Below are 27,054 nucleotides of genomic sequence, written 5' to 3'. Positions count from 1 at the left end.
CTGAATGTGAGACAGGAAACCATCAAAACCTTAGAGGAGAAAGCAGGAAAAGACCTCTCTGACCTCAGCCGTAGCAATGTCTTACTCGACACATCCCCAAAGGCAAGGGAATTAAAAGCAAAAGTGAATTCCTGGGACCTTATGAAGATAAAAAGCTTCTGCACAGCAAAGGAAACAACCAACAAAACTAAAAGGCAACCAACGGAATGGGAAAAGATATTTGCAAATGACATATCGGACAAAGGGCTAGTATCCAAAATCTATAAAGAGCTCACCAAACTCCACACCCGAAAAGCAAATAACCCAGTGAAGAAATGGGCAGAAAACATGAATAGACACTTCTCTAAAGAAGACATCCGGATGGCCAACAGGCACATGAAAAGATGTTCAGCGTCGCTCCTCATCAGGGAAATACAAATCAAAACCACACTCAGATATCACCTCACGCCAGTCAGAGTGGCCAAAATGAACAAATCAGGAGACTATAGATGCTGGAGAGGATGTGGAGAAACGGGAACCCTCTTGCACTGTTGGTGGGAATGCAAATTGGTGCAGCCGCTCTGGAAAGCAGTGTGGAGGTTCCTCAGAAAATTAAAAATAGACCTACCCTATGACCCAGCAATAGCACTGCTAGGAATTTATCCAAGGGACACAGGAGTACTGATGCATAGGGGCACTTGTACCCCAATGTTCATAGCAGCACTCTCAACAATAGCCAAATTATGGAAAGAGCCTAAATGTCCATCAACTGATGAATGGATAAAGAAATTGTGGTTTATATACACAATGGAGTACTACGTGGCAATGAGAAAAAATGAAATATGGCCTTTTGTAGCAACGTGGATGGAACTGGAGAGTGTGATGCTAAGTGAAATAAGCCATACAGAGAAAGACAGATACCATATGGTTTCACTCTTATGTGGATCCTGAGAAACTTAAGAGAAACCCATGGGGGAGGGGAACAAAAAAAAAAAAAAAAGAGGTTAGAGTGGGAGAGAGCCAAAGCATAAGAGACTGTTGAGAACTGAGAACAAACTAAGGGTTGATGGGGGGTGGGAGGGAGGAGAGGGTGGGTGATGGGTACTGAGGAGGGCACCTTTTGGGATGAGCACTGGGTGTTGTATGGAAACCAATTTGACAATAAATTTCATATATAAAAAAAAAAAAAGAAAAAAAAAAAAGAAAATGCCACCCTTTGCCTTTCACACAGGGAGTGGGGTGCTCCACACCCAGACAAATTGAGTGGCTGGGTGACATTCTCTAGAGAGGCTGTCTACCTCTTTTGCTCGTGTTGGAAGAGACCCCTGTTCTTAGGGAATATCATCAATAATATTGTGACAGCCTTGTACAGTGACAGATGGTAGCTAGACTTATCTTGGTGATTACTTCAGAACGTATACAAATGTTGAATCATTATGTTGTACACCTGAAACTAATATAATGCTGTATGACAACTACACTTTAATTAAAAAAAAAAAAAGACATCCAGAGGCACCTGGGTGGCTCAGTAGGTTAAGCATCCAACTTCAGCTCAGGTTGTGATCTCACGGCTTGTGAGTTCAAGCCCCACATCGGGCTCTGTGCTGACAGCTTGGAGCCTGGAGCCTGCTTCTGATTATGTCTCCCTATCTCTTTGCTCCTCCCCTGTTCATGCTTGTCTCTCCCTCTCTCTCAAAAAGGAATAAACATTAAAAAAAAAAGACATCCATTCTGTCTGTGGGACAGGTGCAGTCCTGGTCTCTGAACTTGATGGTTCTTGAGCTTTGTATGGGTTGTTTTGGGATCAGGCAGCTGTGATAGGGGGACTTTTGTTTCCTTTGTCCAGAACAAGAGGTTCTTGACTGGAATGCAGCTGGGACTGGAGATTTACCATGTGGAACATGGATGCAGACACTTCCCATGTCACTGCATTCAATGTCCACCCATTGCCGGCCCCCAGGCTAGTGGGCTCTGCTCCTTAGAGCTTGTGACACCCAAAAGCATCTTACAAAGGCTCAGGACATCACAGACAAGTTTCAGAAGAACTAGAGAGGTGCTAAAAGGGGCAAGTCCAGGCTAGGGAGCCTTGAGTGGCCAAGGGGGGCAGGGAGATGGGGAGGGTGTGGAACTGGGCTGCAGACAAGGCTTTGTCGGGGCTGAGTTCCTAGGGTACATTTTCATAGCCCTGCTTCTGGCCACTCTGGTCCTGCATCTCCTTCTGGGCCCTGGACAAGTCTGTAGTCAGTGAGAGAGACAAAAAACAGACGGGCAGGTGCTGTGCTGTGTAATGTAATGGAGTTGTGATGGAAGAACTGGAGTGGAGGGAAGCAGGACAGGGGACGGTACTGAGGCCAGGCTCAGGGAGGTCCAGGAGAGGCAGCAGGTGACAGCTGAGGATGAGCTGGAGCATGAGCATGTGCTAATCAGCACTGAGCAGCTGGCAGCAGCGGTGTGGGGGCCCAGGGACAGGAGCAAAGCCTGGAATGGTAATCAGTGTGTGTGCCAGCAATACTGTACAATGAGGAGGTGTGAGCTGGAGCTAGGGAGGTGGGAGACATCACACAGGGGCTGGAGCAGAGGGTTAACAAGTTTGGACTTTATGTTGCGGGGAGCCATCGTGGGATTTCAGGCCAGGCAGTGACAGATCAGATTTGGATTTCACATAGTGGAGAAGTGTGGATGAGGGTAGGGGCAGGGTGGCTGGAGGTACAGAAGCCAAGGAGTCTGTGGCCACAATTTCAGTCAGATGGGATGTGGCCCTTGACTTGATATGGAAGACAAGCCAAAGGGAGGAGTTCTTTGCAGGGGCTATGGGAACGGAGGACACCAGAAGCACCCTAGGTGAGACCTCCTGAGGGAGTTTTTTCTTGGGAGGGCAAGTGGGGCAGCCAGAGGCTCTCGGGTTGCCAGCTTAAAGTGTTCCCATGCTGCAAGCTTGGCAGGCAAAGTGCTTAAATATTTATTACAAACAGAAATTGATGTTGGAGAACTAAATTCTCAAAAAGGAAATTGAAAGGAAAGGGAGGGTGGGCCTCTGAATTCCAATTTGTAGCGCCCGGCCTCTGCATATTTCAAGTCCTCTGAGTGTGGAGGGACCAGATGTTCAGGACGTGAGGAGGTCCGGCTATTCACACTCCAATGCTCTGCCTGGCAGCAGTTCATTATTCAGGGGCTGTGTGAGGAAGGTCAGATGCAAAGATGCTTGAAAAAAGGAAGAGTGAATAAAATTGTGATGGACAGGGGGAGGACTTGTGTCAAGCTGCTGAAAGAATAATAGATATGAGAAGTCAGTTAAGAATTGAAATGAACATTGGAAAAAGGCAATAGGTGTTTGGAAAGGCATTGACTATGAAATAAGCTATACCTTCATGTTTTTACCATCTCTGAGAACTTGAGAAAATGTCTTAATGTCTCTGGACTCTGTGAAGTATAAATAATATAATCTACAACTATCATCATCATTATTATTACCATTACCATTATCACCATCACCACCATCATCATCACCATCATCATCATCATCATCATGGTCATTACCATCATCATCACCATCATCACTACCATCACCATCATAACCATGACCATCATCATCACCATAATTATCGCCATCATCACTGTCATCACCATAACAATCACTATTATCACCATCATTGTCACCATGATCATTATCACCATCCTCATCATGACCCCACCATCACAGTGATGTTCATTAATCAATATCATCATTATTGTCATTTTCATCCTATTGACCACTTATTGTGTGACCGACACATAATATGATCTAGTTTTCAAAACAAAAGTATCATTATAGACTATTGTCTTATACGTTTCCTTAAACAGTTGAAGAAACTGAGGCATAATAAGTTAGGCTCAAGTTGACCAGAGTCAATAAGTGGCAGAATGGTTCTACCTGACAGCACAGCACCCAACGTCTTCTGAATTGAGTGTTGCTATGAGCAACAAATACAGTGATGTTTGCACATTGCTGGTGTGAAGCAGGTCTTATTACATGGGACTTCTTACTGCATATGTCTTACTTGGTGAACAGTGGCCATACTATGGCCTGGTCCAGGATTGGAATGAATCAGGTTGAGACTTGTTAAGCAGAAACAAAGTCTAAAGACATTTTGGGGATCCTGCTGTATGCTAGGCAATGTGCTGGGAAGCACGGGGCATTGTGGCTCTTGAGACAAGCACCAAGAAGGATGTCTCCGTGCTGTGGGCTGGACAAGAAGGTGGTTCACCTGCATAAGGGACACACTGGAGGGGGCCTGGAGACCCCCTCTCCTGCTGCCCAGTGGGTCACTGACCAGTGGCTGCTGTATCACTTTCCAAGGACAAAGGTGGAGAGAAAGGAACTTGGTCAGCAACTGCAGGGGTGGTGGGAGAAGCCAAAGGCCTGGTGGCTTCTGCTCAGGTGTCGAGGTGGGTGCTTTGCAGCCATATCCAGGCTTGGGTTGGTTTGCAGAAATGGCTTGAATCTGAGAATTGGTCTTTGACATTTTGAGAGCAAACGGCTAAGGAATTTGAATACATTTTAATTACTTTAATAAAGTACACCCTATAGAATGCATTTTAATGGTGGAAGGAAGGAGGGAAGGGCCTTGCAATTATTCCAGCCCACTGCATAATTTATTTCATGCACTGTAGAGTCACCTCAGACATAAAGGAATTATCTACTGTGCTATTGGCAAAGGAGAAAACAGGCAGAAAAGGGAGACTTTTTTCTTATCCACCTCATTAAACGGTCTAAATTTATTTTCAAAATCTAAGTCAGAGCTTTACCATCTGAAGATGAACCTTTTGTTAATATTTTGTAAATGTACTCTTTCAGTTTTCTTTTTCTTTTATTATTTTTGTTTAAAAAAGGAGAACAAAAGGAAGCAATGGAGGATTAAGAAGTATTTGGGGGAAAGAGGGGCCTGCAGGGTATCTTGAGGGTTGTTCCATGCTGTGGAAAGTGGGTTGTCTGTGACCGGATATATGCAGGTTAAAGCTGCACCCTCCCCACAACTTTGACAGCCACTGAGTCTGTGTGCTTCAGTCTCCTTGTCTTCAAAGTAGTGATTAGAGTATCTATGTGTCAGGGTAGGAAGCACCTGGAGGGTGCTTCAGTGGGTGGCCATCCCTCAGCTGCACGAGGTCTGGGTGCTCTGAATCAAACAGAGAATGTGCCCTGTGCTCCATGGGGGTGCCTGGGATCAAGTCATTACCCTAGCACAGACAGATGTACAGTACATGTGCATGCATGCTTGTGTTGATGTGCACACACACACACACACACACACACACACACAGATAAAGAGTGGAGCTGGGGACATAGCTGAAGATGACCAGAGAACCCACCAACAAGCCAGGAAACACTCAAAAGGTGGTGAGCATTCCAGGGCCAGTAAGACATGTGCAAGCCTCTGCTGTCTGTGTCAGCTGTGTTCGCCATGGCCAGACCCTTCTACCCCATGTACATCCCTGTGGGAAGCTCCACACTGTCACAGGGCCAAGCAGAGGCTCAACTGGCAGTGACAGCTTCTCTCTTCTTAGCCATGACTATCCATCTTGGTGAGCACCATCAATCCCATAGCCCTGTGAGGCTCTGAGACAGCTCTTGAGACATGGGCCATCATGTATGTGGGGTAGACTGAGTGCCCTTGCCTTGAGAGACACGTGGGATAAAATGGTAGCTGTGTCTGCAGTGGACAGAAGAGTGGGTTCTGGTCACATTCTTCATGGCTCTGAGGGGCCAGGTGCTGGGCTTCAAGACTCAGAGAGAAGATGTTAGGCTCAGCATGCCACAGGCATGTTCCTATCTGTCTGGAATGGAGGCAATGCTTCTGCTGTCTGGAATGTGACTGAGAGGCGTGCTCATTTGTGGTGTGCTCATTCATTCAATAGGTATTCTTTGAAGCTCACTCCCCTGGGGGCACTGTGCCTGTGAATGTGAAAGCTGAGATGCTGCAACTCCCTGCAGCCTAGTCCCCCAGGAAGGAGTTGTGTATTCCCTCCCCTTGCATTCAGGGCTGGCTTGGGACTGTGTTGACCAACATAGTAGAGGGCAAGAAGGCCCAGCCATGCAAAGAACTTAGAGAGGACTCGTACAGGGGAAGGGGTTCTGATTCCACTGCTCTCCAGATCCAAAGGCACACTCTGCCCACTACGCTGCGCTCCCAGCAGCTGGAAGGATGCACCCGACACCTGTCTGGGCTCAGAGTGTTCTGAAGTTCCCAAGCTACCAAGCTCCTCAGGAGCCGAGAAACCAAGCCTCAGGAAGCAAGGTGACTTCTCCAGTGCCCACCCCAGGGCTGACCTTGCATAAAGAAATTCTTCTACCCTAGGCTGTAAAAGTGTGGAAAATGAGGATTTAAAATTTAAGAATTTATCCAGGCAGGTGGACTTAAAAGGGGAGCTGTGAAAGAGTGGGTGGTATGCACATCTTAGGGAGCCAGGCTGTGGGTGAGAGGTCCTAGAAGGTGCTTTGATGAAGGCATGGATGTTCTCATTCCACTTGCCCCCCTTTCTACAGGGCTCCTCACTATGCGCTTTGGCAGTCCTGGCTGCAGTTTTAGAAGTTCTGTGGTGTGAGTATAGGTGAATGTTTCTGAACATGCATGTGTGCGTGTGTGCCTGTGAGTGTGCAAGGGAATGCTGGGGGCTCAGGCAAACCTGGCCTGCAGACCCTCTGCCTCCATGGTGCAGGCACTCTGCTCACTGCCTGGTTTGGGGCCAGGTTTTGAGCTTCAGCTATGGACACGCAACTGTACTTTGTCAGGTGAAAGCATGCCGAGGTAGAAGACAGGTCCCCAGAAAGTGCCTGGTCATACTCTGATGGGAGACGAGTGCAGGCAGTGACTACCTGGTGGGCAGTGCGGGGCACACCAGCACCCACAGCGGGAGCCCTGAGGGCATCAGACCCAGCTGCAGGGCAGGAGTCCTCAGGTCAGGGAGAACTACGGGAGAAGGAGCTGGAGGGCAGCGGCAGATGTAGGAGGTGGTGCTGCCTGGGACAGTGGGGGTGGGGAAGCCAGAGGCAGGCAGGACAGACTAGGGGGCCCATGCACTGTCTTAAAGACTGGACCTTGTCTTGGGTGCCAGGCTTAGGTCTGGGGCCAAGGGCAGATATGTGTGAGGACTGGGTCTGTCAGCAGTGGAGGGCTGTGGAATGGACGGTGTAAGAGGCTCCTGGGGCCAGAATCAGAACAGTGGGGGGTGGGTGGGAAAGAGGAAAACGGCTAGAAAAACCAGGAGTCTCTGTCTTTAGTAGCTGGTGAAGGAGTGGAGTGGAATCTGAGATGAAGAAAGGGGCGACGCAGGTGTGGAGAAAGGCTTCAGGCAAGACCGGACAGGAGCATGAGGGTCCTGTCCACATGCACTGAGGACCCTTCTGTCTCATGTGGGCTGAGTGTCCCCTGGGGCGGGTCACTCCATGTCCACCTATTCTCCAGGTCCGCCTCTGGCCTCCAGAGAGTGAGATGGGATTCGGGGATGGGAAAGGGTGCACTGTTCAGACACAGACAGAAGTGCCCTGTGTGTGTGCAGCTGCCGGCTGACTTGTCTCCTACTGTGTTGCCCAGCGAGCCATCCAGCAATGTGCTGGGTGGATTTCTCCCAAGGAGCTCACCCCAGTGGAACAAGACACGAGTGTTGGAAGGAGAGAATCCCAGGCATATTTTGCTTATTACTTAACTGGAGGGGAGACTGTAGGATTTGCAGGCTATGTGTCAGTTACTGGCCAGAAGCAGTGCTACAATCCCCTACACCTCCCCAGGTGAGATGTTGAGCAACCTGTCAGCCTCCCCATGGAGGAGCCTCCCCATGGAGGAGGGTTCAGAGCAGGGCCTACCCTGGACCTCTCCATGGAGCCACTCTTCCTCCTGGGACTGAGCGCAGAGCAGTTTGGGAAGCACCCCTGTCAGTGAACTTTAGGGCTGGGAGGTTAAAGGCAGGCTTTAGCCAACAGACTCTATGCGTCCATTTTTGCGAGAGAGGAAAACAACAGTGAGAGTAGCAGCCCCAACACATCAACTGCCTGAGTTCTTCACCCAGCTGAGCCTCAGAGGGGCTGAAGCAGACTGTCCTCCAGGTCCAAGCGTCTCACCCAAGGCCAGCTGCAAAACCTCTGGGGTCCAGGACACAATGGAAAAGTGTGATGGTGACATCAGAGTATTAACACCGGGGTCTTTCTGAGTACACAGCTTGTGTGGTCACACAGGCCTCACGCCCATTATATTGGTCTGACTCACACCCCACCGACTGTCCTCTTGTCCACATCTGGTGCACAGAGCAGCTGGCCTGCACATCCCAGGCTTCCTGGGCTACCAAACCCTCAATGGCACCAGAGATCCTGAGTGGTGGGGTTTGCCAAGATTCAGGAAAACCCGGCTGCTCCATGTCAACCTAGCATGAGGTTGAGTGAAGCCTAGCATGAGGATTTCCAAGGTGGCTTTTTAGGAGGGCTGCTGACTGGGGATTCTGGGGGATGTGGGGTGGTCCACAGAGCAGGTCAATAGGAGGGAATAGGAAGGAACTGCCAGAAGGGGTGTATGTGGGCACTTCTCTAAGCCTCAGTGTCCTGGCCTAGAAGAGGTCACAGTCCGACCCCCCACCCCACCCCCCTCAGCCCCTGGGGAACCTGAGACACCTGACATCTGAGAAGGGCATCATGGACATGTTCACTGACCAGCTCAGTGCTCAGCACATGGTGGTGGGCAACACAAACCTCCTTTCTGTCCTGGATGGGGGATGGCTTGGGCTGGAGGCAACAGGAAACCAGGCCAACTGAGTAAAAGCAAACAGGAATGAGTTTTGAGGGTATCATAATGCCCAAGGACAGGATTATGGCTGCATGTCAAGTTCAATGAGAGGACAGTACCATGCTCTCTTCTTTCTCCCCTTCTCTTCTTGCACACTGGCTTTTCCATCTGGCCCCTTTGAAGGGACACATGAGGGCAGCCCTGAGATCTTCCTCTTGTGATCAGACACCAAAGAGAGGCTGGCCCAGCTTCAAGGCCCCAACCCGAGAGGGGGTCCTGGAGCCCAGCTAGGCCTGTTGCCTGAGGCCAGGGGTGGGTCCTGCTAGGGCATACTACCCCACAAGCCCAGTGAGGGCTGGGGTCCCAGAGGACAGGTGCCAGGAGGATTCTCTAAAGGGAGACTTCCCACTCCTCCTACCTCAGCTCTGCTCAGTTATGGGGCCCTGAAAAACATGCCTTGTTTTGGTCTGTATTCCTAATTTCTTCCTTCCTTCCTTCCATCCTTCCTTCCTTCCTTCCTTCCTTCCTTCCTTCCTTCCTCCCTCCCTCCCTCCCTCCCTCCCTTCCTTCCTTCCTTCCTTCCTTCCTTCCTTCCCTTCCCCCCTCCTTCCCTCTCTCTCTTTTTCTTGAGAAAGAGAGTGAGCAAGGGAGAGGGGCAGAGGGAAATAAAGAGAATCTTAAGCAGGCTCTATGCTTACCATGGAGCTCGACACGGGCTCCATCCCACAGCCCTGGCATGATGACCCAAACAGAAATCGAGAGTTGGATGCTCAATTGACTGAGCCACCTGGGTATCCCTGCATTCCTAATTTCTGATTGGAAATTTGGGTATAAAGGAAAAACAGAAATCATCTGTAATTATCCCACTCAAAGATAACTCCTATTATAGCCTGACAACTTCCTTCTTACTCTTTCAAGAACCACTCTTTTGGGATAAGGACTGCAGGCTCCCCAGTAGTGGAGAACGGGAATGCCCACACACTTGTGCTTGGGAAAAGTTTGATCCCGGTGGCCTCGTGGGACATTCAAAGCACTTAGGCAGCTCTGTGCCTCTGTGCCTCAGTTTCTTCCTCTGAAATGTGGATAATAACAGTCCTTACTTCATTGGCTGTCTTTGGAGCATTCATTGCCCTGCTAAAATTGATCCAGGGTCACCATGTGAACATTGGTGCTTGTATGACTGTGCCAAGAGCTGGTGTCCCCCAGTCCCCCTCTTTGGAACTTGGAGTTCCACACCTTTGCCCCAGGAGTGACACATAAGGGCTGCCTGCTCCAGGGGAGTCCGACTTCTCCAAGCAGTCTGTGCCTGGAGCCTCAACCCCCTCCATCAGAGTGAGAATGACTTTACCTGAGGTCAGCCCATGCTGGCCCTTTTACAGGTGGAAGCTGTTCTGTGCCCTTCACAGAGCTTCTGGGAAGGCTCATACAACACGTCTTGACATCCTTGCACATGCAAACCCCAGGCTCTGCTTCTAGGGGATCCAACCCAAGACAGCTGTATGAGCTTCTTGTGTCTACCATAACAAATACCCACACACTTGGAACAGCTGGAAACAACGCAGACCGAATAGTGTATAGTCCTGCAGGCCAGGTGCCTGACGTCAGCTTCACTGGGTACTAAGGTGTTACTAGGGCCGGGCTTCTCGTGGATCCTCCAGGGGAGAGTCCCTTCCCTTACATTTCCCAGGGTCTAGAGGCCACCATGCTCCTAGGCTTGTGGCTCTTCTCCCATCCTCATTACTTGTCCTCCAGCCTCTGCCTCTGCCATCAAGTCTCCTCTTTGATTCTTCCTGTGCTTACATTAGGCTAATCTGTTATCCAAATAATCTTCCATCACAAGATTCCTTTTTAAAATTTTTTAAATGTTTATTTTTGAGAGAGAGAGAGAGAGAGAGAGAGAGAGAGAGACTGAGCAGGGGAGGAGCAGAGAGAGAGAGGGAGAGAGAGAGAGCACGAGCAGGGGAGGGTCAGAGAGAGAGGGAATCTGAAGCAGCCCCAGACTCTGAGCTGTCAGCACAGAGCCCAAAGTGGCGCTTGAACTCACAAACCATGAGATCATGACCTGAGCCAAAATTGGATGCCCAACCAACTGAGCCACCCAGGCGCCCCTCCCATCTCAAGATTCTTAATTTTTATCACATCTGGACGTAGAGGAGATAAAGACAGGGACATCTTTGAGGGTCATTACTCAACCGTTACTATTGTCAAAATCCTCCTTCTCAACTGTGTAGACAGGGGCACTTTGGGAGCCAGAGAAGTGAAGAGGCCAACGTCTTGAGGCAGTGGTCTGGGGAGAGCTTTGGGTTGTACTCCGTCCTTTTCCTCCTCCACACCAGACATGAAATCAGACCTAGTTCCTCTGTGTGACCATCCTCCAGTGGCTCTCATCCCTTTTGCAAGCCCCAGCCCTGGCTCATGCCTGCTTTTGCCCCACTGGCCACTTGTAGTTTCCTGAGAGTTCCAAGCATGCTTCTGCCCAGGGTCTTCTCAAACACTGTTGCCTCTGCCAGACACCCATCCCCAGACTTTCCACACTTCTTTCAAGTCTCTGCTCAGTTTACAAGGTGGACCCATCCTCCCTGACTCACCTCTTCTAACTGGCCCCACCCCCAGTTTTACTCGCTTTGTTTTTCTTCCTAACACTTTGGAGCAGCTGGCATAGGTTTATTTGGTTGTTTGTTTTGCTTCTGTCACCCAGGAGAATATAAACTGTTGAGGCCTGGGACTTTGTATGCTCAGTGCCTAAAACGCTGCAAGTCTTAGTAAAACATCAAATTAGTGAGCGAGTGAATGAATGAATGAATGAATGAATGTCAGATGCCTTGAAGAAAAGCTCCCAAAACATGAGATCCAACATCAGCAAGATGAAAAAGAAAATTCTGGCTTGGGATTCCTGCCTCAAATCGTGGGGCTGCCTTCCCGCACCCTCAACCTCCCGCTGCCTGGGAACTGTGCCACGTGACCCCTCCTGGAGTTGACCTCAGCGACTGGGGAGGTGGGTTGTGGCTGCCCACTGAGGAAGAAGAAATGGCACTTTTCAAAGCCGGGTGGTATCAGCACCTGCACCGCGTGGCTCCTTGGGCATTGTAAGCTTCTTAATGACGTTGGACCTGAAGGGAAAAACCGCACTCTGTAAATATGCTCTCCCAGACTTAAAATTAAATTCTACATTTTCCTGAGCTCTTGGGAACTGACACTGCCATTAGTCTGTAATTTGTTTCTCAAAATTCTTCTATTTTAAGAAATTAAGCAGGAGGAGGAGAGGGTGAGAAACACAAGGGAGGGAGGGGCTGGGAGAAAATGAGGACACTCCAAAGGCAGACAGAATGGGGGGCGGGAAAGGCGGTGGTGGGGGAGGAGTGGGTGGGAGAGACCGCTGAAGCCTGCATTTTTGGGTCTTTTCCTCCCCATGCTGGCTGTGGATATTTCTAGCTGAGATGTCTTTGCTGCCAGTGCGGTGTGGAGGTCCTGGTAAAGCCAAGGCGGTTGCGGTGGCATTGGGGGACATCTTGGTGAGGCGCAGAGTCCCAGTTCCACTGGCACTCGCTGCCCGCTGTGACCAGCCTGACTGGAGCAGAGCTGCTCAGTGAGGTTAGGCAGAGCACCCTCCCCACCCAGGGCTCTGTGCTTCTCACATTCCTGCTGCCCTCTGGGAGTGTGGTAATGCTTCTGGAGAGCCAGCTGAGCCCTCCAAAAGCACATATCCCACAGCTCTTGGAAGGAATGGTGGGCAGTGGGTCCTCAGATAAGCTGGGATCAGGCTTTCCTGGTGGGTATGGACCCCTTAAGGTGTCAGGAGCGGCTAGGTCCATATTTTGCCCTGGAAATGGATCCACTGATTTCCGTCACAAAGGATCGTTTCCATCACAAAGAATCACCAGGGTCAGCTGTAGCAGGTGCCACACACCTCACTGCTGAAGGAGGTAGGGAATGAGCCCCCAGTGATATATTTGGGTTGAGTGCTGTCTGGGCCAAGAATAGTAAGTACAAAGGCCCTGGGGGGACATGCTCCCAGCTAGTTTGAGGAGCAGCAAGGAATCCAGAGTGGAATGAGGTGGGAGGGAGAGTAGGGTAGAGGGTGAGGACAGTGGGGAGAGGGTAGGGGATGTGCTCGGAGGCCCTAATAGGATGGGCCAGATGGAGCCTTACAGGCAACTGTGGGGACTTTGCCATCACTGTGAGTGAGACAGTGGCGCTGGGGCTTGGAGAGAGGAGGGCCCCGCCTGACCTGCACTGTGGGCAAGACCCCTCTGGTGCTGTGCTGTAGGGAGACTATCAGGGCCAGGGGTTTGGAGAAGCACAGCAGTGCATCAGGAGGCAGGAGAGGAGGGTGGGCTTGAACCAGGATGGCGGCAGGGCAGGCAGAGAAGTGACTGGATCCAGGTTTATGGCATTTGAAGGCTAAAGACTCAGTTGCTGGGGGGTGAGGAGTGGGAGAGGACAGTGGAAGCCACAGCTGACGGCAGGCTTTGTTGGAGGCGGCCTGACAGAGGGGCAGGTCTGGGAGGAGGTGGATGCAGAGGACAGGAATGTGTGATGGCGTAGGTGTGTGCATTCCTGGGCAGTCCAGGTGGGCTGCCATGGTGGTTAAGGTGGTGGCACTGTGGGTCACGCCTGGGGCCTGCCAGAGTCTCCAGGGCCACGGGGAGAAAGGACATGCTTGCCCTCAGGGCTGTGTGGAGCCACCCATTTTTGGGTCCCATGTGTGGTGACCCAGCTACCCGAGGCCTCTTTGCTGAGCAGCTCTGAGCCTCACTTGTTAAGGGGGCAGGATGCTCGCAGCTCTGAGACCTGGATCGCTGGGCGTCCCATCACTGTCCTCACTTCTGTCCGGACCCTATGCAGCTGGGAGCTGTGGTGGTGTTGCCTCTGCCTATAAGCAGGGCCCCCATGCTGTGCTCAGGGGAGCTGGGCCACAGACTTCCTCTCCACCCTGGGGAGCCCCCAGCCTTGGTCAGCTCCACCTTCACTCATACTGTCAAGACCCATGGTGTGTTAACCTTCACTCATACTGTCAAGACCCATAGTGTGTTAAGTTCCATCCTGGACCCAGGGCTGAAGCTCTGTGCTTTTGGTCCAGAAGTGAGTTCTACACTGAGAACAAATACCCACTTTGACTATGCCTCTGACATGTGGGAGGGTGTCCTCTAGCTCTGTGGCCAGTCTGGACCCTCTACAACACTGAGGTCACATGGAGACTCTGCCTCACCCCGGACTGTTCAGATCACTCTGGGCTTTGGTTTATCTTAAATTTGCATCCTGCCTTTCTTCTAAGGGTTTTCCCTTGAAGCTTCAAGTTGTGTTTTTATTGTTATTGTTGCTGTCATTTTTTACTTCTTATGTGTCTTTGTTTTACCCCAAGGCTCTCTAAAGACCCCTCATCTGCTCTGAGACCTCCTCTCTAGAGCCTTTTTCCTCTTGCCCCTGCAGTCCTGGGAGCCTGTCCCCTCCTGAAGCTCAGTGGTCCTCCTGGGTCACCTCCACCTTTTTGGTCCTTTGTCTTCATATATTTTGGTTTTCACTCTTACTTTACTGGACTCTATTAGGAATAACTCCCTACAAACACAGGTTTATTGGGGTTTTATATAGACCTCAAGTTTACAGTCATTGCATTTCTAAAAAGATATTTATTTTGGTCTCACATTTTTCTGATAATTTGGCTAGGTAAACAATTGTACGCCTGTACAAAATATTTCTGCTCAGAGCCTTGAAGGAACTCTCCTCTGCCTTCTGGAAGTCCTTTTTCTGATGTTTGACATTATTAGGACAGTTGAATGTTTATAGGTGATGTGTTCTTTTGTCTGAAAGACTCATATCTTCCTTTAACTTCAGCAAATTTCCCTCTTAATTTTTAGATTACCTTTTCCCCTTCATTTTGTTTGTTCTGCTTTTTTGGAACTTTTACTGGTAAGTTGTTAGAGCTTCTAGATTGATCTCTTATATGGTTTATCGTTATTTTGCTAATGTTTCCTTCTACAGTCTGGGGAATATTTTTGTTTTTATCTTTCTATTAAATTGTTCACTTTGGCAACGTGTGTCTACTATTCAAGAGTATTTTCTTGTTCCCTGGCTTTTTATTTTTATGACAGCCTACTCTGTGGATGCCTTCCTTATCACATCCTGTTGTCCCAGAACATTAATTGGATGTCTCTTCCTACAGTTATTTGTGGAGATCTGCTTACTGAGTGATAGGTGCTTTGTTTCAGATTGCCCTTCCTCTTTGTGCTGGCCATGCTCTTCCAGGCTTTCTTCTTGGGTGGTGGTCCTGGGACCACTCATGTTTGACAGCAAGGCACACAGGCTGCCTGGAAGCTCAGGGTTTGGGGAGCTGCAAGGCCATGGTCAGGAACCCCTTAGATGATGTTGGCCATTATTTGGGGACATGTTGGAGACATGATGGCTGTCGTGGGGTGCAGACTGCCTTCATTCCCAGCAGCATGCAACACAGCTGGCCACTCCCAGGTCACTGTCTTCTGGGCTGTCTGCCCACCTCCATGGCCACCCTCTGCTGTCTGCTGTCCTGGCCTCTCTTCATCTTCCTGACCCACAAGTGTTGGAGGCCCTGGGACTTCATCCCAGTTCTCTTCTCTCCTCCATCTTAACTCACTCTCTTCAGGGTCTCATTCCAGAAATAAGTACGTGCTAACAACTCTGAAGCATGTCTCTGGAGCTCTTCCCAGAGCTTCATGTGCCCCATCCTGTTCAGGGCCTCTGAGCACACCCCTGCCCTTCTCTCCCCTGACCTTACTCATCACACTGTTCCTCAAACTAGCCAGGAGCATGTCCCCTCAGGGCCTTTGCACTTGCTGTTCTTGGCCCAGACAGCACTCAACCCAAATATACCACTGAGTGCTCATTCCCTACCTCCGTCAGCAGTGAGGTGTGTGGCACCTGCTACAACTGACTCTGGTGATTCCTTATAATGGAAATGATCCTAATTGAAATCAGTGGATCAATTTCTAGGGCAAAATGTGGGAGCTGTTGGGACCTAACACCCTGATTATACTTTCCCTTGGCCCCATGTCAGAGGCAGAGCTGGGAGGAAGAAGGGGGCATAGGTGTTGAGCCATGCAAAGGAAGCCCTATGGGTATAGGTGGGAAATGGGCAGAGTGGAGTTGATTTGCAAAAGCAAATGGGAAGATTGTTTTTATTTGTCTTCTGACTGGAAGGGAAGGAGGCAGAGGTGACAGGAGGGAAAGGAGTGTCAGCATGGCATGGCCCAACCAGATGTTTCAGTCCAGGAATGTGGACTGTGCCATGGCAAGAGATTTGTGTGTAGTCACAGGGATCTTCCTGACATCCCTGTGTTTCAGTCACTGCCACATGATGATTATGGACAGCAACATGACTTAGAAACCAGAGAAAAGAGTTCAGTGGGAGGAGGCTGCCAGAGCTACTGGGGGCAAGAGTCTGAAAACCACCTAGAGTTTCCCAGGAATATTGAGGAGGGCTTTAGATCTTCAGTGGAGCCTGTCTTCCATAGACAAGCAGCAGGGAGACCTGAGCTGATGTGGCAGCCGTGCCCCACCCGCAGCAAACACCCTGCCCCTAGTTCCAAGGATCTGGGAATATGTTATCACATGGCAAAGGGACTTTGCAGATGTGATTTGGTTAAGTATCTCAAGATGGGGAGGTTATCCTGGATTATCCATATGGGTCAAGTCTAAGTCCTTTAATGCAACATTAGGAGTGGGATTGCCCTTTTTGGATTGAAGTTACAGGAAGAGGGCCATGAGCCAAGGGCTGCACGCAGCCTCTAGTAGTTTGCAGCCAGCAAGAAAGTGTGGACCTCAGTCCTACAACCACAAGGACACTGAGATCCCCTGGAACGTAAGAAACCCTCCTTGCTGACACCTTGATGCCTGTGCAGTGGACTTTGGACCTTCAGAACTAGAAGGTAATGAATTTGTGTTGTCTTGGGCCACTGAAGTGGTGGTGATTGGTTCCAGCTGTGTACAGTAAAGGATTAGCTCTGCAGGCCTGTGTTGTCCAAACCCTATACTTTCCAAAGACCTGCAACACTGTCCCTTCTCAGCTCCTGGGGCCTAACTTCTGAGCCCTTGGAATAGCGTGCCTGATAGGAGGGTCTTTGTATATCTTTGTATATCTGAGGCATTGGCCAGGCCAGACTGTATACACTAACAATGTGATTTGGGGCTGTCTCAGTCTGCTTGGACTGCCATAACAAAGAGTCACAGGCTGAGTGGCTTCAACCACAGAAAGTTATCTCACATTCTGGAGGCTGGAAGTGCAAGATGAAGGTGTTGGCAGGTGTGGTTTCTCCTGAGGCCTCTCTCCTTGGCCTGCCTATGGACACTGTCTTGCTGTGCCCTCACACAGTCTTTCTTTGGTACTTACACTTCCCCTGGTGTCTCTGTGTGTCCCGATTTTCTTATAAGGACACTGGTCACGTTGGATAAAGGCTACCCTAACAGCCTCATCTAACTTAATCATACCCTTAAAGTCCCCATCCCCGAATAGAGTCATATTCCAAGGTGCTGGGGATCAGGGTTTCAACATAAAACATTTGGGGGGGATGCAATTCAGCCCATAACAATGATGAGTGCTCATTTTTCTTTGCCTAGGCCCTGGGCCACGCTGTGCACAGTTTGGCTGCTGCAGGGCTAGAGACTGAGTCACTAAGGTCATTCACATGGGCTCGCCATGCCTGTGTGACTGGCCCCAGAAGACACCCTGTATGGCCACACTGCACACACATAGTCACATGTCCTCACTGGAAGAATTAAGTACTGTCCATGTGACCCCACTGGGAGTGGACACTGGACACTTATGCCCAGTCTCTCCTGGAGCCACCTTGTTGCCTTTACCCTGTGTTGATTTTGACGCATATCCTATCATGGCAACACCCCCTAAATGTTGGCATCAACAGCTTTTTTGAGTTTTGTGAGTCCTTGTAGTGACTTATCAACTGAGAGAGGTCCTGGGGACCCCCCAATACTAGTAGCAGTAGAAAACTAATGCACATTGAAAACAAAGCAGGGCTGTGAAGCAAATCAAGGGGCAGTGGGGACAATACTTCATTAGTGAAAATGTTACCTTCCCCAGAGACCTCCGCATGTGTGTGTGGGTCCAGGCTTTTGCTGGCATGAGTTAACAGTGCTGTGAAGGGGTTCAGCGCACTTGGCAGAGTGGGTAGGGGTCTCCTTCCTGGTGGAAGACACAGTCCCTCCTCCTAGGAACAGCTAGCTTCCTGTTGTATGTTTTTCTTGGAAGGAAAAATGTTCTTAAAGGAATCTGAATCCAACTCTGTAAGAAGGGCCAGGCTCTCTCTTCTCCCAAGGAACCTTGAAGTGAGGTGATGGCTGTCGTGCCAGCATCAGGATGCTTGGGAAGAGAGTCAGTGTCTGCAGTATTGATCCCCACTGCCTCTTAGCTGTTCCCAGGAGCTGTGGCAACATCAGTCTCCTGCCGGTTCTGTGGGTCCTGGTGGGTGAGCTGCATGTGAGCTGAGATGTTTCCTTGCTACTGGCTCGAGAGCAGCGGAGGCTGCCACCGGGGAGACTACACAGAGCAGCTTCCCTGCTGCTGCTCAGTCACCTGCCTATTGTAGCATCTGGCCCTTTTGCTCTCCATGACTTTTCTCTCCCTTCTTCTTCTAGTTGGCTTGTGCAGGCCCATGAGCTCTGCTGTGCTGGGGACCATAGCTCTGACTCATTCCCAACTGCAAAGACTCTCAGATTTGCCAACACAGTATGCAGCCTGGGTGTTAAAACGATTAAGTCAAAGTGAACACGCCAGAGTCATGGGGTCATGAGACATGAAGTAATGGGATGGCACTTTGCAGATGGCAAAGGGTACATGGCAAAGGGATGCTAGTCAGGACGATGGAGTTCGAGAAGGTGGCCATGTGGGATAGCTCATGGAGAGAGTGCCGCATCCATAGCCCTTCCCAGAAGTTATGCTGAGGGCTCAGGAATGTGTGAGGAGGGAGTGGGGAGGGGGACGTGGCAGCACCTCCCCAGGCAGGAGGGTCAAGGATCCAGCCTGTGGAAATATGCTGCTCATTAGGAACACACAGCCTGGCTGACCACACACTCAGCTGCTCTCTGTGGAGATAGAGGGATAGCCCGCACCACCACGCCACGTACTCTCTTCAGTGGACCCTCAGCTCTGCTAAATAAACTCCTTCCAGCCGGGTGGCCTGCCCCAAGGGGCTACACTGACCCTGAGGTCCTGGCACATTCCTGCCCCTACGGCAGGACCTCCTGGGCTGCTGTTTTCCTCTTCCCTACCCTGACTTCTTTGGTTCTCAGGAAGAGAAGGAAATAAGCAAGCACTGAGCGCCAGTCAGGCCCTGCAAGGGTGACTTGGCACAAAGGTCTTTTCTGATCTTGGCAAGATGGTGACATCACCCTTTACTGGTAAGCTGCTGAGGCTCAGAGATGGCCAGGGCAACCCAGCCAGGACAGGCTTAGGTTTGTCAGCTCCCAAGTGCCCTCTTGAATGTCTTGGTGCCTAAGAGGCCCCTGCTGGGGCCTGGGAGCCAAGGCACTCAGGCTGCTATACAGATGTGTCCGTGGAGGGAAAGAGCTGCCTGCCTGGGGAAGGTGGAGGCTGCACACTTCTCTGCCCTCCATCCCCAGTGGTCTCTTCTGGGGCTTCTTTGGTTCTGAGCAGCCCTCATACCCGGCAGTGCCATGTGCCCCTGGGCCTGTGAGCAGAGCTTCCTGTCTTACTCTGGAGCACTAGATCTGTGGCCACAGGGCTCTCCAGGCTCAGGTTCCTGGCACTGCCCCTGCCCTGGGGGGGCCTGGTCTAGCCCCTGCTGCCCCCCTACCACCTTCTCCTCCCTTCCCCAGAACTGCCTCTCTCGTTCACCCAGCCATGGTCTCCAGACAACTATCCAGGTGTCTCCCAGGCAGGAACCCCAGCGTGCCACCCTCAATGCCCCCCTCTGGCCCCCCTACATTCCTTCTCAGGTGTAGTCCTTCCAGGCCTGGGCCCCTGGCTCACTCACCTTGGAACCTCTGCCAGTTATCCATGCTGCATAAGTAGTCCCCAAAACTTAGCGGCATACGACCCCCTTTAGTCATGCCCATGACTCTGTGGGTCAGGAGTTCAGGCAGCACACGGTGGGGATGGCCAGTCTCTGTTCCATGATGTCTGGGGGCTGGCCCAGGAGGCTTAAAGATGGAGGCTGAAGTCACTGAAGGCCGGTTGCTCACATGCTCGGCAGGCGATACTGCTGTGGGCTTGGGCCTCGGCTAGGGCTGTGGATGCACCATGTACATGTGGCCTCTCATGTGGCTTGTCTGGGCTTCCTCACAGCATGGTAGTGGGTTCTGTCTGGGACCAGGTGGAAGTGGTATTGCGTTTTATGACCTAACTTTGGAAATTGCCTTGTGTCACTTCCCTGTAGTCACAGACATTTCCAGATCCAAAGCAATGGAAACACAGCCCCCACTTTCTCTATGTAAAAGAACCAAAAACACATTGGAAGAAAAGGATGTGTTTTGAAAGAGATTGTGGTGCCATTTAAAAAATACAATTTACCACATTACCCACGGATGAAATGAGTTCATTCAGTCATTCATTCATTCGTTTACTCAGCCACAGTGTCACAGCTCCTCCTGTATGCCGCTGCCTACTAGCCACCTGAAGAACAATGGCAAATGCCACAGACACAGTCCTAGTAACCTTGGAGCAAGCAGTTTAGTGGGGGAGGCTGACAGAAAACAGACTAGAGTTCAGTGCTTGTGTGGACCAGCCTCTCCCCCATATTGGACATTGTTAAAAATCTTCTAGTTCCAAAAGTCTTTTAACTCACAGGTTGAGTCCTTAGCAAGATTTACAGACCATTGAAGCCCTGTACTCATCTCAAATACCCCCCAGCTCTGGTCCATGGGAGTTCTGGAGGGAAGCAGAGCTGGCCTTGGCAAAGTGGGAGGGTGGGTGATCCCACAGGAGGGGAGAGGAGGAAGCAGCAATGGAGCAGTGCACTCCGGAAGATGCCGTGGGTACCGGTGGACTGGCCTCAGCACTGGAGTGAGCCAACTCTGTGACTCTGCCCCACCACAGGTGGGCAGCCTGAGCTTGCTCACATCTTGTTCAAAACATGTCATGAGGATTAGACAAAGCAATATGCAAGAGTTAGCCTGGCCTTGTAACCACTCTGTGCAGTTGTAACTACCTTTAGCAGTGTGGTGAAGCTTATGGTTCCCTTCTCAAATAATGGTTTTAAATGCATCAGATAAAATCCATAGGGTTATAAAGGAAGCCAGTTATATTGAAATACAGTTATCGAAACATTTAAAAGGCAAGTTTGAGTTCCAGCAGCATCTGTGTTTCTCAACATGTTGTATAGAAGATTAGCACGGGTCTAATGATTACCATAGTTTCAAAGTAACGATGAGGTAGGTGAAGGATATTTTGAGATGTCTGTGGCACCTGCTGCATGAGAGGAAAATACCAGTGACTTCTTCAGGTGGCAGTCACGGTACTGCTAACCTTACTCTAGTTTGTTGCTCATATTCATGATGAAAGGAAGTGCTGATTTCACTTAGAGCTTGGTGAAAAAAAAGATAAAATGTTTTTGTTCCCCTGTTCCCACATTCAGGGGTCTCCTGAAATTCTATCCTTAGATGCCCCAAGTTAAGGTTTCCTGAGGTTTCCCTGTGTTCCCTGGTCAGGGAGGCACTGTGTTGCCAGTGCTCAGTAAATGTTCCAGAACCTTCTCTGCTGTTGCTGCCCTGAGCCCCACCCACGGTGGGGAATCCTATTCCACAAACCCCTTAGTTCAGTCTGAGCTCAGGCAGCAACTCTCAGGATGGCCACGTTATGCCCCCCAGAGACTGATTTTCTCCCTGCTCTGAGCAGAGGCTCCTCAGATTACACTGACATTTGGGGCTTGGGTTTCAGCCACATTTTCAAATTTTTCTTTTCATTTGCACAGAAACCTGAGAAGTCTCTGTGGTCTGTTCGCATCATTAATCATTGTGGGACTCCTGTGCTTGCATGCCCAACTGGGAAATCTGTTCTTTGTTTCATTTTCCTTCTTGGATTTTCACTGCCTCTGAATGAGGATTGGACAACTCCATGCTTCTCTGTGCTGTGCCTGCTATCACCCCACCAGGCTCCTCCTCTCCCCTCCCCTGCCCCCTTCCGCATCTACCCCTCCCTGTCCTGCTATGAGGAGGGTCACACACACACACACACACACACACACACACACACACGTGAGCATGCATACAATTTATTTGTTCTTTCCAAGAACTGGTTGGCTTACTGCAAAAGTGCTAATTAGTTGGGGTCAGATGCAGTCGCCAGGGAAAATTACACAATGGAGATAAATGGTTTTGTGGAGGTGAACATGAGAATTGCTCTGTCTGGGCTTTCTCTCTTTCCTTTTCCACAAAAAAATTTAGAGAAGACACAAGACTGAGACCTGGCTTTCAAAAGCTATTATGGTTTGATTCTAAAGGGGCTTCTTAACTCCATGTCCCCATCTCCTCACCATCAAGGCAGTCCTGTCCTGGTGGGCAGGTTTTTCACTGCACAGGCGCTGGCCAAGCAGGGGCTGAAATCCAGTCTCTTCTCCAGGTCTAAAGCCTCTCTCTGGCTGAGACCTTGACCTCCCTACTGCAAGGCAGAGCTCATTCATGCTGTCTCAGACATCTCTGCACATGTCAATCCAGAGCAAACTGACCCTTCTCCTAAAGAGGGTCAGTTCTTCCCTTTGACTCACCTCTCCAAATACTAACCACTGGCCCAGCCTCCTCTCCAGATTGATGAGGAGGTGGGGGAGGGGCCTTATATTCTGTTAGTAAAAGTCCAGGACCTCAAGGAAGCGGTCACATACTTGCAGAGTTTCTGCTTCTTTGTCTGTATCTCATTCCATCATAAATAGAAATACATCATGGGGCCTCACTGAGCCCAGCTGGGTGGGATGCTGGCAGGCTTTTAGAACCACACACACACACACACACACACACACACACACTTCTCTAACTGAAGAGTACTCTCTCTCTAAACCCAGCTCACATTCTGCATTCAGAATCAGTTGCTGTATTGAGTCTCCCCCAGGGCAGTGGGTGGGCATTCACCACCTCAGCCTCATATTTGCATAACTAAAAGAGCCACCCAGGGTTTCCCTGGAACAAAGGGGGCAGTTGCACTTCGAGGTTAATTCCTGTCTCCTCTACAAATGCAGAATGTGCTGGTAACTTTTGAAATGGCAGTTTGCTTTTAGATCCAAATGTTCATTGTAAGGATCACCCCTACAGGGACTGCTTGGGACAAAAGCAGAGAAGGATCAATGCATTTCAGATAGGATCTCCTCTTCTGTCCTCATGCTCTTTGGTGAGAAAGAGCTGGAGTCCCAAGTGGCCCTGAGGTCATCCCTGGTTTTTTTGTACCAGAAAACAAGGAGTGCATCCTAAAGGGGCCTCCTTTCATTAGGGAGTTTGGTTTTATCTTGGGAAAACAGTGTGTTACTCATGTTACTGGTACTTGGGCCTGGTGATTTGATTCCAGCTTCTCCTGTGCAGAATGAACATGGCCAGGTCATCAGGCACCCACCCTGTGTGTTCAGGTTTGAGGTTGCTCTGTGGAGCACTGGTGACAGAGGAAGCCTTTGTTAATTATATGGAAGGGAGGGGTTAAAAAGCAAAATTCATTTGAGTAAATGAAAAGATCTGATTGACTTTATTCAAGGACTTGTGAATCAAGCAACATTCCATCTAGCAGAAAGGAAGGGATGAAATTGAGGGCAAAGGGCAAACTGACACTCCACATACTGTCCCCTCCAGGTGGGAGTGGGGTGTGTGTGACATTTCTCAGACACTCATGACTGCCCAAGAACAAAGAAAGGAAAAAGCCACTGGTCAACTGATATAGATCACAGTCATGAAGGACATGAAACTCCATCAGCTTGTTAGGTCTTTTTTTTTTTTTTTCTTTTTTTTTTTTTAAATTTTTTTTCAACGTTTTTTATTTTATTTTTGGGACAGAGAGAGACAGAGCATGAACGGGGGAGGGGCAGAGAGAGAGGGAGACACAGAATCGGAAACAGGCTCCAGGCTCCGAGCCATCAGCCCAGAGCCTGACGCGAGGCTCGAACTCACAGACCACGAGATCGTGACCTGGCTGAAGTCGGACGCTTAACCGACTGCGCCACCCAGGCGCCCCATAGGTCTTAATGATTTACAACAGAAGCACAATCTTGAGAATAGTCAGAACTGCAGAAACCTATAGACTCAGTGTGCTGGAGCCCTAATGTCACCTTCCCCTCCATAGGATAGAAAACCTTACATAATCAGTCACTCCTCACACTTTGAATGCAGCTCTTTCTGTGTACGGGTTCTGTCCCCGGGGTTTAATAAAATCACCTTTTTGCACTATAAAATGTCCCAAGAATTCTTTCTTGACCATTGGGCCCAATGCTCCCACATCATATTTTGGTGGCCCTGATACAGGGATTCTACATCTTCCTTCATCTGGGCTTCGAGCTTTGATGCGAACTTAGTGACTACTTCCTCTTCCTTACTTTCATTCCAAGGGTATTTTGAGGAGTACGGTCTTATTGAAACACTTTCCTGTTGATTGCTCAGGCTGCAATCTTCTAGCTCATGGCTGCTCTAGGGGGAGGAGAAAGCCTGTTTTTCAGCTGGAAGGTAGTACCCTGACCAGAATGGTAATAAGACCCAGAAACTTGATGCTCTCTCTTTGTTTCTGTACTTAAAGTTGTCTGTCTTGGGCACAGGACAGCCACCTAAGTCCCCAGGGCAGGTACCAATCTTAAGACTCCCATGTGAGGTTTCTCCCTCATTGGTCTAATGTGATCCCCTCCACATCTAGTTAGTTTTCACTGGAGACTAAGGTTTCTAAGAGTTAAATTTCTGCTAAATGTAATGAAGACCAACGGAAATAAGGAAAGCAACTCAGTATGTAAAAGAATAGGTGATGTGTAGATAAAGATGTAAGAAATGGGAATACATTTTTGTCAAGGTAAAATGAAGTAATTCTGTCCTAAAATGAGACTAGCTGTTTGGAAAGAAAAGGCTTGAGACAAAATCTGAATGAAAAAGAAAGTTGTAGAGGATTTGTGAAGGGAAATCTTTGGAAAGGAGTTTTATATGCAGTTAGGATGGACTAAAGTTGAAATGAAAATATTTTAAAAGTACACTGGTATAAGATTGAAATTCTGCTTTACTTTCTATTAAAAAGACAAAGTTTTCTTGGATTGTTGGTTTGAACTTGATAAAAAAAATGTAAACAAAGTTTTTTCTCTTTTCTTTGCCTGGAAAACCAAAGTTTCTATGTTTTGTCTTTATCAGGTCTTTGGTTACTTAAGATAGTTAAAACTTCTCAATGTTAAAGGAGCTAAGTTTTGCTAACAACTATATACCCTTCATATATGCCTTTGGAATCTCTTATTGCCACTTTGGTTAAATAAATAATTAAATTTTAAGTTTTATAATGATCCATAATCCTATGTAGGCATGTGCTTTATAACTTTCTGAGTGTTTTAACAAACTTTCCCAAGATGTGAATTGTAAATGAATTCTTTGACCAATTAGGCTTGTTTATGTGGTATGTTAAGTTATTTGGAAAGCAGTCAAACAGATAATGATAATGTTTTGGCAATAGGTCGTCACTGAACTTTCTGATTATTGAAGTGTCACAGAAATAACTGGATTTCCTTGTCAGCTATATTATAATGAACTGAGGAAGATGATTCTAGTTTTGTGACTCTTGTTTGAAACATTGCTGTTTCTGTGTTTGCTCTTCCAGATTATGACAGGATAAAACATTGCTTTGTGAACAAATTGAAGTATTTACCTTTTCTCTCTATCTGAATACTCTGAAAGTCAGAAGTGCTCAGTGAATATTCTTTCTTTCATGGCAATTACAGCTGTTTGCATAAGTTCAATGAGAATCTGTTCTCCTTGTAACAGGACACCACTGGAAACATCTGTTATATTACCAAGGCTTCTGACTGGAATGTCATGTTTGAGAGATATACATAGACTCAGATATGACCATGCAGTTTTAAGAAACTAAGGTTGACTTTTATGAAACATGGAGGCTCTTGGAAATGTTGGCCTGACACCTTGCTTACAGAGTCCCAGCAGCCTTACCAGGTGAGTAAAGAATGTCACTTCTTGGCAGGTGCAGGAACTTTAGGATATTTGGGGGATCTTGAGAAGAGGAATTCACCCAAATCCACAGGATTGCTGGCAAATATTTGGCTTGGCTTTTGATCCAGAGAAGCTACTAAAAGTTCAATCAAGATTCCTTATAAAAAGCTCCAGCAAAGCCAATTTTAAAAGTTCTATGTGATCAATTACCATTCTTGATGAGCTAATGAAAATACTTAGGCATTTGATAAAATTGAACTTATTTTTCCAACAAATTAGTCTTGATTTGGCTATCTTTGGAAATAAGGGTGATTTTGGAGAGAAAAAGTATGTTTCAATAATACATCTTTGCAGATGCCAAATTCTAGATCTGATGGTCTTGAAATGTTTGTTGTTTGCCTAAGCTAGACAACTTGAGATAAACTTCAGAGAAACTGCCACAATAGCTCATGTGTAGACAAATGTCTTGCTTGTTATTCTGTGGGGATAATAACAGGACCCCATGGGCATATGATTATTTGAACAGCTGGAAAATGGGATGGATTCCCTAGTAATTGTATAACTCAGCTATAACCTTGACCAATTCTGTGTGGCTGGATGACAAAACTGCTCCTTAAAAGCTGGAGCATATCCCACTCCATGGGGCTAACTGTGGACCTGTGGAGATAATGGATGGCCCCATTTCTTTATGATTGGATTGGATGATGCACTTGAGGATGCCCACATTCCCAGGCAAATCTTCTCCCACTTGCCAATGATTCCTTGTAATTAGGATATTGTTAAAGTTAGACATCAAACAAAGAGGGCTTCTTGATGGTTTATCCCTTAGCCATATTTGTCCCAGGATCCACCTCTATTGATATAAAATTGCAAATAGAGGCTTTAGCCAACCATACATTGGCCACCTTTAACCAGATCCAACTCGTAGTCACCCACAAATTCAAAATGTGGTCCTCCAAAACCTTGATATCCTGGCTGCAGCTCAAGCAGGAACCTATGCTTCATGAAAACAGAGTAATATGAATATACTCCAGATTATCACAGAAATGTGACATGATTACTAACTGATGTGAATACTCAAATTGAGGCTCTATAGAATCCTTCCCTCTCTTTCAATGACTGGTCAAGTTCCTGGTTTAGGGGAGGACTGCTGTCAACTATTAAGGGTCTCTTTGCTGGGCTTCTCATTCTTATAGCCATACTGATCCTAATATGTTGCCTTTTTCAA

At 48.6% G+C, this 27,054-nt stretch overlaps 1 long non-coding RNA gene across 1 annotated transcript in view; it reads left to right on the top strand.

Annotated features, from left to right (window-relative positions):
* Positions 1-27,054, top strand: part of LOC147578385 (uncharacterized) — a 115,259-nt gene that overhangs the window by 85,733 nt on the left and 2,472 nt on the right. Inside the window, exon 2 of the long non-coding RNA XR_015254256.1 lies at positions 25,644-25,829. This is a non-coding gene — a long non-coding RNA (uncharacterized LOC147578385). The remainder of the gene's footprint in view (positions 1-25,643; positions 25,830-27,054) is intronic.

The sequence above is a fragment of the Puma concolor genome, chromosome C1 (assembly GCF_028749965.1).
Source record: "Puma concolor isolate L17-30 chromosome C1, mPumCon1.1.hap2, whole genome shotgun sequence".
In the NCBI taxonomy this organism is placed as follows: domain Eukaryota; kingdom Metazoa; phylum Chordata; class Mammalia; order Carnivora; family Felidae; genus Puma; species Puma concolor.
This window is presented reverse-complemented; position numbering and strand designations above follow the sequence as displayed.